This window comes from Charadrius vociferus, unplaced genomic scaffold, assembly GCF_000708025.1.
Source record: "Charadrius vociferus isolate BGI_N301 unplaced genomic scaffold, ASM70802v2 scaffold477, whole genome shotgun sequence".
Classification (NCBI taxonomy): Eukaryota; Metazoa; Chordata; class Aves; order Charadriiformes; family Charadriidae; genus Charadrius; species Charadrius vociferus.
Window position 1 is genome coordinate 4,024,603 of NW_009649449.1, and position 13,296 is coordinate 4,037,898.

Genomic DNA, 13,296 nt, shown 5'->3' on the forward strand with positions numbered 1-13,296 from the left:
AGGAAGGGAAACATGGAGGTATAAAGAAGTGTTTGTAGTGCATGTGAAGTGCTTTCAAATCAGGTTCTGAAATTGCACAAACAGTCCATATTCCTATTTGCTTAAATTGTGTAGCAGCAAAATCCGTTAAAAAAAAAATCTGGATGGCTGTTCACCCGGCTGACTGAGGCCACTACAAACAAACTCAACTCATCGCTCACCTCAGAAAACAAGGCAATCGGACCTTCTAGTTACTCAGTTATTGATAGATGTCTATGGGAACAAAGTGTCAGGAACAGTAGCTGAAACTGTTTGGATGCAATTTTTTCTTGCTTGGTTTTCCTAGAACTAGAATAAAATGAGAACAAGATCTGTGGCCTGGCATATCTCCAGAGGAATTTCAGGGACTTTATTAATCAATTATATAAGGAAAAACATTGGATAATGGGCAAAAATAGCAAAGCATCTATGTGAACTTGAGCTTTTCTAGCCAGCCATTCTAAGGACCTCATTGTTTTTTGCTGCTGAGTGAGAAGAGTCTCTCTTCACAGAGGCAATTTAAATGGCTATCTCCTTTTGACAATGGGTTTGAGGACGAATAAAAATACGGTGCAAAAACTTGCTTAAGGTAGCTAACACAGTAGGTCACAACAAAGTTGTCCTCTTACTTTTAAGAGGATAAATTGCAGGTGAATCCTGAACATACACAACAACGTGGGTAAGACCAAACGTCTCAAAGAAAGTATTATTATTGATATTGTTAGTCATTGAGCTCCTATAGCTCTGTTTTGCATGTTTCTTTAACCTGGATGTGCTCCCCATGGAGCTTCTGTAGGCCAGCACAAAATAGTCTGCATTGATCTAAACAGACTGTTAATTTTCTGTGTGTAAGAAGACTAAACTTGGCATTTCTATATCTCACTAAGCTTTGCTTTTTAGACTTAAACATAGGAATGACTTCAAACTAATTTCTTAGCTTATTGTGCAAATAATATTCTGAATCTTGCAGGATCGTATTTTTTTGTGTAAACCTTTCCAACTGTTTTCTGTTGATAAAAGACTTAGCTGGGCACCAAGAGATAAGACTGTAGGACTGAGAAATTGCTGACTTAGTCTTGTAATCTTCCTGCACTGCATCCCCATAGGGAAGTTATGGATAGGTGTAACTCTGTACAAGTTAATGTTCTAATCCTTGAATCCCATTCAATGGCTCAGCCATTGAATGTGATGAAAATTTTGGGCACCTGATACATTACAGGATTCAGTTTTAGATACAGGCTTTCAATTCCTCGCAGATTGTCAGTGTAGAGTTCAAATTGATTAACTTAGTGCTGCTACTCTGAACCTGAGTATGTTGTGTTCTGAGAGCAAACCTGACTGGAAACATCAGTGACGCCTTTTGGAAGGACTCTGAACTTCCAGGATCCAGATTAGGAAAAAGTGTCAGGATCAAACATGATTTATAGCATCAAGAACTTTCTTTAGTATTGCTAGCTGAGAATGGCAGTGGAGTTTGTGATAGCCTAGAGCTTGTATTCTTTGCTTCTGAGCAAATACGCTATCCATACTGCTGCTGAGATAAAGGCTTGATGTTCCAGATAACTCTAATTATACAGACAAAGAGATAAAATTAAGACAAATTAATTGAAAATGGAAAATTAGTTAGACAAATGGAAAAAATACATACAGATGGTTAGAAGCACCTAAAATCCCATGTGGTGCAATGACTGTTAAGTCAGCTAGCAGTTTTTTATGAATGAGAAATCTAATAAGGAAGGGAAACCAGTTAAAATTTGCCCTAGAGCAATTGTAACTTCTACACCTCTTTTTTTGGTTCATAAACACCTCTGTCTCCTGCAAAAATACTTGTGAGGATACTTTCTAATATGGTTTGCTAAGTTTTGTTGCTTGACTTCGTTGTTCCTGCAAATCAGCAAATGAATTCCATTTGCAGTTCAATTTTTTTCTAAGACAAGGAATGTCTATGTCAGATTGCTGTTCCTACCTTTACCCTTAAAACTCACAGTAGGAATTCTCTGTCTTGTGGAAATGTACAGCTATAGCAAAGTGGAATATGCACATGGAAAGATCTTGTAGGGCCAGACTATGATGCATGTTTTGTTAGTGCTAATCCATTAAGTAACTTCAGACATACATTGAATAGCACTTTTGTCTCACGTTTAATTGTTAAATACAGTGAAGTTGTTAGATGTATGTCACAATCCTTTTGTCTGAACTTCACATGAAATCATTCTATTCATTTCACTATAGCTGTCCTGTAGCTGATTTATACCAAACATGGCCGATAAGACTCTCACAGAGTGATTACAGTCAGACCATTCCATTTTGATGCCAATGTAAGACAAAACTGCGTCTTTGAAGTCAGATTTTTCCCTAGATTAGGGAAGAAGAGAAGGTGTTCTACTTAGCTGAGGCAGTTGGTGGGGTTTCTTTAGTTTGCTTGCTTATGCAGAGGTTTGTGACTTCTTAATATTCCCCACTGTAGAGAAGAGGCCAGTGCTGTTGCAAAGTACATAAAGAAAATGAGAAGCCTAGAATAAAAAAAGTCTAAAAATCGGAGAAGGCTATGGAGCTGGTGAGAAAATGAGAGGTGACATGAGAACAGGAAGGAAAGGGGAAGGTTATGTCATTAGAGACTGGAATTCAATGTTTTGATGAAACTCCATGGATACAGGAAGGAGCAGGGCGGGTAAAAATAGCTAAATGAAAATGGTATGAGTTCCAAGAATTCAACTCTCTGAAAAGAAAGAAATATATGTTCTTGCTTAAAAACAGGCTGACAAAGTTACATGTTTTTATGAAGAATTAGAAAGAACGAAGGAGAAAGGAAAGGGGCAAAATTTGCTGACTGCAATTTCTTTATTTTTTTCTCCAACCAAAACTTGACATTTTGTGTTATTATACACATTTCATCCAAATCCTCAGTGGCTTGGTTCCCAAGAGAGAGAACACTTTTTCAGTAAAGTCGTCCCATCAGAAGACCTTGGAGGCTGTTCAAATTAGAGGGTTTTTTTGGGCTGAGCACATGCTAATGCTTACAGACACAAAATTCTCTCACTCCCTGACTGATACAAAACACTGCTGATCATTGTATAAGGAAATGGTCATAATGTATAGAATAGTTTACTTTTCAGGACTTAAATTTGCCCAATGCCAGTGAGCAATTAGATTGAAGTCCTTTTTTTTTCTTTTTGTACTGAATTGTATATGCTCACATCCCCGCCCTAGAGATTCACATCTTATCTATAAAACAGAAAGTTTTTACTACAACAAAAAGAAAGAAAGAAAATCAACCAATTTACTTACTTAGATTTTGGTTTTGTTAATTTCTGAACAGATGGTAACATAGCACAATGGAAGTTTTATAAAAATTTCCATCTTCTAACTGAGTGCAGGTCTGAAATTTTTCCCTGGTGAAAATGTGGAGCGTGAGTCATTAAACACGCTATGCACTATCTGCATGGGATTTTCACTTACTGTATTCAGAAAAGTCAGAAAGCCGTTCCATTACAGTAACTGCTTTTTTTTTTTTTCTCCCCTCCACCTGGGCAAATGGCCAATTCCATCATCTCAGGCTCAGCAGTATGAACAAGGAAGGTACAGTCTGAGGGGATGTAATGCACAGACAAGGGGAGAGGCGTTGCTCCACAGTCCAAGAGCAGGAGTCAATTTCTAAAGCTTAAACAATTCTCAAAAGAAGTGGCCTGAGTTATGATTTGTGCAGTCTGAATTCAGTAATTGGAAAGCTATGGCCTGGTTTTACAAGTGAGAGGTTATATTGCCTGCAGAGTGTTCAGCACCTACTGCATCTTGGCCCTAAATTATCATTATGAAGATAGAGTCTAAACTTAATCTTTGTTTGGACTCCATTTAAAATTTGGCACTGGTTGCTGTGGGACAAAGAAGGCCCGGAGATGCTGAGTGTGATTTTCTGCAGGTCTACTGATTTGACCTTGGAGAGCTAGAGGAGTTCAAGCTCTCCAGCCTATAGTACTGTTCATCTTAGTGAAGGTATACAACTTTCCTGGGGGTGGAATATAAAGGGATTTCTACATTGAGGCTTCAAGGCATTTGTAGAATCCTTTGGTTCTCTCCAGGGCCCTGATGGCAGTCTCTGATGCCTAGTCCTCAATACACAGCATCTTCCTGAGGAGTGCAGTGCTCATCAGTTTTGTCAGCCTGCTATTTCTTGTATTGGTCTTTGTAACACATGTAGATCAAAATTACCTCAGAAAAATCAAATCAGGGTCTGAAATTTGCAGTTTGGAATTTCCTTTGTGTCATCTGAAGGTGGTATCTACATCCATTTTGGAGTGGAGATGTGAAAAAGACATGAGATGTATTGCCCCTTCATTACTTACATTAATGGGTGTGTTAGAAATGCAGAAAGATGGATGGATGGATGGATGGATGGATGGATGGATGGATGGATGGATGGATGGATGGATATATCCTCTTCCAAGGTCTCTGTCATTCAGGAAAAGATCAGTTAATTATTCTCAGTCTGTGTGATACTTAATGACATCTAGAAGAGAGGTGAATGGCATCTTGTTGGATGGCAAAAATAATATAGAACACAATTTCCCCTGAAGAAATAGCTCACATACCTTATATAATGAATGAGCTCATTTTGCCTGTGTTTGCCAGAAACAATAAAAGTTAGAAAATGGCCCAGTAATTAAAATAAAGTGTTACCCAGATTTATGGTGAGAAATGTGAAATGTCAGGCAATTGAGTGCAGCTCCACACTCACAAATAAGCTTCACATTCGTTAGAACAGGTTGCATTCATTACTAAGAACAGTGTGGGTCCAGTGCTAGCCCCAGAAGGCAATGAATGGTTTCTCCTGCTCAGGGAAAGAAAGCAGAGGGGAGGGAAAGGTGCCAGCTGGCGTGTTAGCTGATGGATCTTGGGTCCTAGTGGTAATGCTGCAGTATGCATAGTACAGACATGATCATTGCTTCAAGATGGGTTTTGGATTACGTGATGGATAGTAGGAAGAAGGGAGAGAGTGTGCCATTTTCAGGCCTGCCACATGCAGAAAAGAAATCTAGTAGAAAATTTTGAAAGGGTGGAGATCAAAAAGGGAATCTAAGCAAGGCCAGCCTTTTCTGCAATCCTTCCTCTCACAGTCACTGTTTATTACATTTTTAATACAAATGCTATAGCTATGAATAGTATAGATGCTTATGAATGTGAGTTCATTGTTTGTTTAAAATCATCTTAACCCCTAATTATTCCAGAAACCATTTTTTTTTGTCAGAGGGCCACATCAGACAAGTAGAGTGGGTCTAATCTATATACAGACTATGTGTATAGACTTAGGGAATATTGAAAGTGTAGGACTGATGGAAACAGAAGTGAAACTCACTGAAAGTCTATAGTGTAAGCACATTTGAGCAGTACCTATGCAAGTCATTCTGAAACACTATGATTGCCTTTCTGCTCTGTATAGCTAAAAGAGGGTAGACTGATGAAACGTCCTGCTGTGACACGGGGGTTGTGATATTAAGAACCTGCTGCCTTAACATCTCTTGTTGCTTGCTTTTGCACTTCTCTTTTCAGACATAGCTAATTAAAAATTGAAGAAATTTGAAACATAAAGACTAGTCTGACAATTTAAGCTGTCTAGAACCTAAAATGTTAAGTGTCTTTTCCTGAAAAAAAGAATGGGACAATGTTAAGTCACAGACACTTCAGTGAATACCAGTCTTGTGGAGGCTTTCATTACCTGGTTCTACCAGACTGAAGGTGTTTGAAGTGTCCCATTAAAAAAACCACCTGTCTTGCCCATTGGAGTATGAAAGAGGTCTTACAGACAAAACAAACAAACAAGCAAACAAACCCCCAAAAGCTTCTGTCTTTTAGTGTTGGATTCTCTTCTCACATAAATTTCATTAGGGAGTAGTTCTAGGAATATCAGTGGAGTTTTGTTAGAAAAAAATAGTCATTAAGTTAAAGCACTTGATTTAAACTTGGTAGAAGATTTCAATTCTTCTGATAAAGACCTGCAGGGTAGCCTTAAGCTGGTTGTGTATCCTCTCTGTTCCTCAGTTCCACATCTGTAAAATGATGGTATGAATTTGTTTCTTTTTCATTACGTGCTTGTAAGAAAAATCGCATTATGCTAATGAGGTGTGCATATGCTTTAATCACAGGTTCATTCAGAAAGCACAGAAATGAAATAAATATGAGATCAACCCATAAGAATTTGGGAGAGAGGAGTAGAAATTCCAGATTTATAGGACAGCACGTTCTGAATTACTGAAGTGATGATGCAAGCACTTATCTCCATAGAGTGCCTAGTGCTCTGTGTGTTATTTATAGGAGACACAGGCCTTTAAAATAAATCACAGGTTCATATGTCAGACCAGCAGATAGAGGATCACTTTACAACAAGGGGTAGATATCATAAATTTCAAGCAGACCATGGAACTCATTTCCCACCATGATTTTGGATCTTAAACTGTTGTAAAGTATGTACCAAAGAACATGAGGAAAGAGACTAGAATCAGAAGCCTTAGTGATAACCCAACTAGCAGATAGTAACATCTTACAGAGTCTTTCTAGCAAAGGCACACTTAAGCATATCAATATTCTTTGCAAAGCATGGATACTGTGATGATGAGAAATTATCTCAAATATGGAAGAGATTACAAAAAAGATATGTGAATTCCCTGGAGTCTGTAAGAGGCTATTGAGGAAGGGAATGTTTGGCCTTAAAGTTGCATGTGGGTTTCAGGTGAAATGGAAATAAGGCAGTATTAGTCGTACCATCATGCAAGTTGATACATGCTAGTTGTAGAGCCCAGCTCTGTTGCCCTTTTACTCACCACAGCAGCTGCAGCAGATCAAATCGGTATTCCCACAGCTTCTCTGCATGATAGAGTGTGTGTGGGAGGGCAAGGGAGGGGAGTTAACCCACTTTGTTTTGGTGAAGCTCAAAGCTGAGGTTTTGCTAATCAGTAACTCCTGTAGTGCAAGGTTGGCACACTCATTTCCTTTGATACTGATTGCTTTGGGATGCGCTAGATGGCTATAAGCCCTGAGGTAGGGGAGATACTTTGCTTAAGTCTTAGGTTTAACTTTGTCTTAAATGTGTTGATTTTTGTTCGCTAGAATGGTGATAGTGACTATTTGGTAATAGCCTGTGCAAGAACCACGCTAGAGGAAAAACTGAGGAAGGATAGCAACAGTTCAGTTGCTCCTTTTACAGGGACAAGGCTTTGGTTTGATATTGTCTTCTTCTGTTGGATGCGTATGCTATGCCTTGTTTGCTTATTGCTGGATATGCTGAGAAATGAAAGGTTGTCTGTGACAAAAAGTGTGTGCAGCCCTGATTCACCTAACAGGACTATTCTGTAAGCTCCTTTGGGAATCCCAAGTGTTCTAGCTTGTATTCCCCACTCTGACTTTTTTCCAGAAAATTAATTTTTTTTTAATTGGCAGTAGCAAGCATGTCTCTCTTTTTTTTTTAATGAAGTGTTTGGCAGCATCCACTGGGGCATGTAGGTACAGAGTGTGTGGGTGGGAGGGGCAGCCCTGAGCAACATACCAGGCAATTTGGGACGAAAAAATTCTAAAAGATGGAGAGCTCTTTCATGTGCTTTTAACAACCTCTCGCCTCCTGTATTTCCTATGTCTGATGATTTCTTGCACGTTAAATGTGAATTTTAAGTGTGAAAGCAAGTCATGTTTTAAGCAGGTCATATGTTCATTACATGTATTAGTCATGGATGCATGTCCATTAGTCAAACTCTGTGACAATTCAAGCCAGTTCTTAAGTTCAGTAGAGTCAGACAGCTTTTGTTCTGAATAGCCTGCTAAATTGTGTTAGCATGAGAACTGCTGTCCTGGCCAGCACTCGGGACTTCTAGAACAAAAAGCATCATTTGCTTTAACCTGAGCTTAAAGGCTGAATCTTATCCTAGATTATGATCCTCTGAGGATCAGGAATAGAGAGGAATACGGAGATGTTTATTGATCAAGAGGTTCTGTACTTTGGAAAGAAGTAAAAGATACAGAAGGAGATAGGCTATGGAGCTGAGCTGGACAGGAACCGAGAACTGTGAATGGGGTTAAGAAAATAATGATGGCTTCTGCATCCATCGGATTCTCCTCTTAGTCGTGGCAGAAGCTGCTAGGAACATGGTAAAATATAATCAGTTAGCTGAACCAAACCCAGAAAGTGCAGCATAGCTAGCTGCCGTCACTGAAAAGATCAGATAGTAAACCGATATGTTTGGCAGAAAAAGGAGAGGCAAGACCCTGGAGAAGAGCAGCATTCTAGAGAGAAATTGCTTTATCATCTATGCCCAGGTCATGGATGCTAAAAGGGAAGAAGATAAGATCTCTTCTGTTTTAAGTATGCGTGCTTTGTGCATATGCCTCAGAGTACGTTTCTAGCATTCCCAAATTCTGTCATTGTGATTTTTTTTCTTCAGTTTATTCCTTGGTCTTGAGTTTCTCTCAAACTGTGGAAGATTGTATGTGGTGCAGTCAAGCTGGCTCCGCCTTCCAGGAGGTAGAGGTCAGCCCTGTAGCTCCTTAGCCTTTGTTGATCAAAATATGCAACTTGGGTATTTTCATTGAAACCACATAGCATGGCTGGCATAGAAATAACCCATGAAATGGAAGCTCTGCTTTTCTGTCCGCGTTCTGGACGTGCGTTCTTAGTCTTCCCATGATTTGGACCCTACAAGACTTTCAAACTACTGGGCAACTTGCTGCATGGTTGCAGTCTTGCTTTGTGCATTGGATTATCCTTTTTAAATGGTTAAACCACAACGCCTTCAAAATTTGGCTCAAAGGAGTGAATGGCAGAGCCTAGATTTTTTTGACTCTTACTCTCTTGTAGCACTGTTACCTTAAATGTACAGTTACAAATCACATCTTTGAAGTGACATCTTTAAGGAATCACTAAGAGATTTGGTTGCATGTCCTAACCAAAAATCAAGACCATGGTTTGGCTGCTTAATGTTAACAGCTTAGGTCTGATCTTTATTGCCATAAAGCCGATGTTAGGATCTTAAAAAAGAAGAAAAGAAAAAGGAAAAAAAAAAAAAAAAAAAAGGAAAGATTAGCAGGTATGTTTAGGGGGCAAAAAAAAGTTTTACTTTAAGGCTCCCTGAAAAAGAAAAAAAAAAAAAAAGAAAAAAGACTGCATTTCTTTCCATTGTTCAGAAGCTCATTGCAACAGCACTGAAACAGCATATGGGCCCTAGAAGGTGGTAGTTAGTACAAACATTCAGTAACTGTCTAACATACTTCCATGGTGGATTCTGGAAGCTAGAATCATCCGTGCTTTCTCCCAACAAGAGAAAGGATTAAGTCGAGTAAATGATAAAGTGTGTGTTCTTTTAGCCAGGAAGGGGCTGGTGGAAAGGGCTGCAGAGTAGGACAGCACAGTGAAGTGGATATTGTTCTGTGCCATCAGGCAAGCGAAAAAATTCCCCTTACTTGGTTTTGCTGCTGTTTGAATCAGGCTAGAGATAGTAAGTGAAACGCACTGCTGTTCTCCTGTTAGTAACGTTCTAAATGCTGAACAGCTTTATGAAGAGAAAGTGATCACTAAACCCTGAGCTCATTAGCTTATTGGTCCAAATAGTGACGACTGTTTTTCCTTGTAGCCAGAACACTGCAGTAAGATTCACAGAGGGTGCCCTGGGAATGCCAGAAGAACCCAGATTCAGTTCCAGCTCTGCTTCCCATGTGCTTTTTTGAGGGTGGAATTCCCCACTGGAATGACCTCCCACTTACCCTGTTATCCAAGGTTATCTTAAGAAATCTTCACCAACTGCCCACTCGCGTAATTTAGTAATTTCAGAAAGTTTTACATCTACCTATATACCACCTCCCCACTTACAGTCTCATAATTACCAATTTTGGTTTTACTGCTCCCAGAATAGATCTCGCTACTACTTGGAGCACAGGAAAAGCCTAAAATAACCTTATAAACGAGCTATTAGTATGTAAATCAAACCTGTAACCAGTCCATATGGAGTGTAGTATAGGGGGTAGACTTTCAAGGCTGTGCAGCATCCCAAAGCTCACCTAGAAAACGGTAGGACGTGGTAGCTGGTAAATACCCTAGAAGTCCCAGCCACCTCACTGAGCTCTTTGGCCTGAAAGGTGTTGTGTAAATAGTTGATTTTTCCATTAATTAAAAAAAGAGAACACTTCTGTTGACATGAGTCCATTGCTGACCTTCTCAGACAGTGAAATTTTTTGTTTGTTTCATCTTAAATATGACTGATTCATGAAACTTTTTTTTTCCTCGTGACTTTTTAGATGTTTTAAAATGCACTTATTTCAGTACATTTCTAAGAGTTATATGTATGAAAAAATTGCGATCTTTTTAAAAATAAACATTTCAAAAGTTGTTTTAGCCAAAAAGATAAGTTGGTACACATTTGTGCAATAATTTTCTGTAAGCTGAATCTGTGTGTGGATGAAATATTGAAATATTTGATTGAAAAAGACTGCCTGACTCTCAGATATGTCTTATTTTAACAGAGAGTTTGAAACCTTATTCTGCGGGTGCTGGATAGTTTAGCATTCCCCAGTTTCACTGTAAGGGAAATGATCAATGAAAATTATGACCTTTAGCAGATGGTCTCTGAAGGAAAGGAGGGAAGCAAATAACCTGGTCATGCAGGAATTGTTTTACTTCAGTGCCAGAATGTCACAATTGGAAGTGAATATGTACGATACAAACATGGAGGAATTAGATGTTCACTGCTATAAAGAATTTACTGTCTAACGTGAGCTACAGTAGGAATTTTGGTGTGTCACATTTGCACCCATGCTTTGATTTTTCACCTACTTTCCTTCTTCACGATCTTCACAGCAGGCCCTTCCCAAATGTTTTGTCAAATAGCTGCAATACGCAGCACAGTCCTTGATAATCCCCAGTTCTTCCTGACGAAGCAGGCAGCTAAAACCAGAGGGGGACTGGGGTGAATTCATTTAGAATATACTTTTATTACAGCTATAAAAAAATATACATAAACGTGATACCCTCCCCTTGGGGAATGTGTAAAAGGTGGGACATGATACTTGTGAGAGGCACCGAGTTCTGCAAATGAAGGCGATGGGGAGGGAAACGAATTGCCTGTTAAATATGGAAAATGGAGTCTGCTTTTTGTTCTGGGCCTTTGGAATCTGTGGGTGGATTGGAACTGGCAGGCAGGGAGCAAACACCCACCCACCATAGGGCTGTGTGGTTCAGAAGTTTACAAGAGTGTTTGTGTTCCAGGAGCTGTTGGCCTTGAAGCCAATGGAGAGGGGGAGGAGAAGAGGGAGAGAGTGAGAAAAACAGTGTGGTGTTAGGGCCCTTCCTCCGAGATATTTTTCCCCTCTCCTTTCTCCAGCTAGAGGGCTTTGGAGCTGGAGCAAGACAAAGAGTTACTGGGGGAAAGATTAAAATGATTTTAAGATGTGCAGCACTCACGGTCCGTCATTAGGGGAGGCAGAGACTTCAGAAGCCACTGCCACCCTAATCCCAAATGACAGCTCCCGTCGCTCCCCCTTCTCCTGCCCCGCTGCTGTTTAATTCTGCAGAGTCTGTGCGATATAAAGAAATGGAAGTTTTACTGCATTGTTACTGCACGAGTTGAAAATTTGTTTCTGTCCCATCATGAATTCAGGTTCAGAAGCTGCCGCTCTCATTGGTCACCATCTGGATATTGCAGATACAGAAACTGAGGCAGAGAGAGACGAAACAACTTGCCCAAGGCAACAGGAAGTCTGTGGGAGATCTGGGAATAGACCCCAGATGTCCCGAGTTTTCTGTCTTAACCACAAGACCATCCTTCCTGTCTTTTTGGTAGACCCCTCTGCTTCAGGAATTCCGTTTCTGAATTCCACCCGTAAACAATCTGTTGCACGATCCAGTGATTTACTTGCACAAAAGAGTTGTTTGGAAGGGAAAATGGCCCCTTTCTGACAATGAACTGCGGTTCCTACTGTCCTTTCTTTCGAAAGGGTAAAGGAGAGGGGATGTGAAAAAAGCAGCTTCCAAAGCTAAGGAGCTTCTCCATTACTGTCCAACCTTCCGGCAGGCTTCAATTGCGTTTCTTCAAGAGAATCAGGAACTCCGTACATGATGTTTGAGTATATCTGGTCATTTATATTTTAGTGAATTTAAAAAAATAATGACTGCAAGGGGACTAAATCCACCTAGGGGATTATTCTGCTGCTGTTGGCTGTTGTATCTGAGTACCTTTGGTGACAGTTTGATTGTCACATCTGCGATGAACTTCACTGTGTCTGGTTCTCCTCCCTTGGCGTAGCCAGAACCTTTCTAAGACGAGGCTGAATGGTGGAAGGGTTTTCTGTCTAACAAAGCACAGCCTTTGGTTTGGAGACGATGGAATGTCGTAGATGTCCTTCATATTATCAAAAGGTGCCACACACAGTTTCTGAAGGATATTATTGAAAATTACTCTTAACTAAAACCTTTTAGATACCCCTCCTACTCAATGAAGATCATTCCTAGCCCTGCTTTCTCTTAATGCGGTACCCTCTTCAGCATCAGGACTTAACAGGGACGGTACGGCATGGATTATTAGATGACATCTTTCCACCTTGCTCCTGTGGTAACGTCTGAAAATTCCACTGGTGGGTCAGGCAATCTGTGTGCCATAAACAGAAACTTAAAGGGCACTTCCTGCCCCCAATGGCTTTCTGTAATAAAGCAGTTTGGTAAAGATTCTCTAAGTGCCTTCTCTGGGCGCATGAAGACACAACCGATGACTTGGAGCCGTGTGTGGCCCTTGCCTCCTCTGTGCAGGTCGGGGGTGTGAGAGCGGGTTCCTCCTGGTAGTTGTGAGATCAAAGCTCTTCTGCAACCGTGACACCTCTTCCCTTTACTCTGGGCGGGATTTCAGGATATAAAAATACAAATAAAATCGCAGAGCTCGCTGTGTTCCCTGCCCCGTTACATTGAGTCTGAGTAAATCGCAGCCTGTTTGTTTCCTGCTTGCTCTTTCACACACTGTGTGGGGATTTGTCTGTCTGTCCCGTTCTACCTGGTTTTTCTGCCTTTGTGCTGTAGTGGCGAACTCTTTCAGAAGAGACTACCGGAATGCGCCGTTCCCGCGCCACTCAGCGTAGCAGGATTATATACTATGACTAGTGCTTTAAGTCACTGTTGCATTACCGGTAATGTTTTAATGCAATAACATTACTGATGGTGTTTTAGCGGCGGTGGCGGTGCGGAGCTGCTCTGCGGGCGCCGCGCGGGGAGCCCCGGCCTCTGCGGGCGCGTCTCGCTCGGTAGGGGGCGCTCGGCTC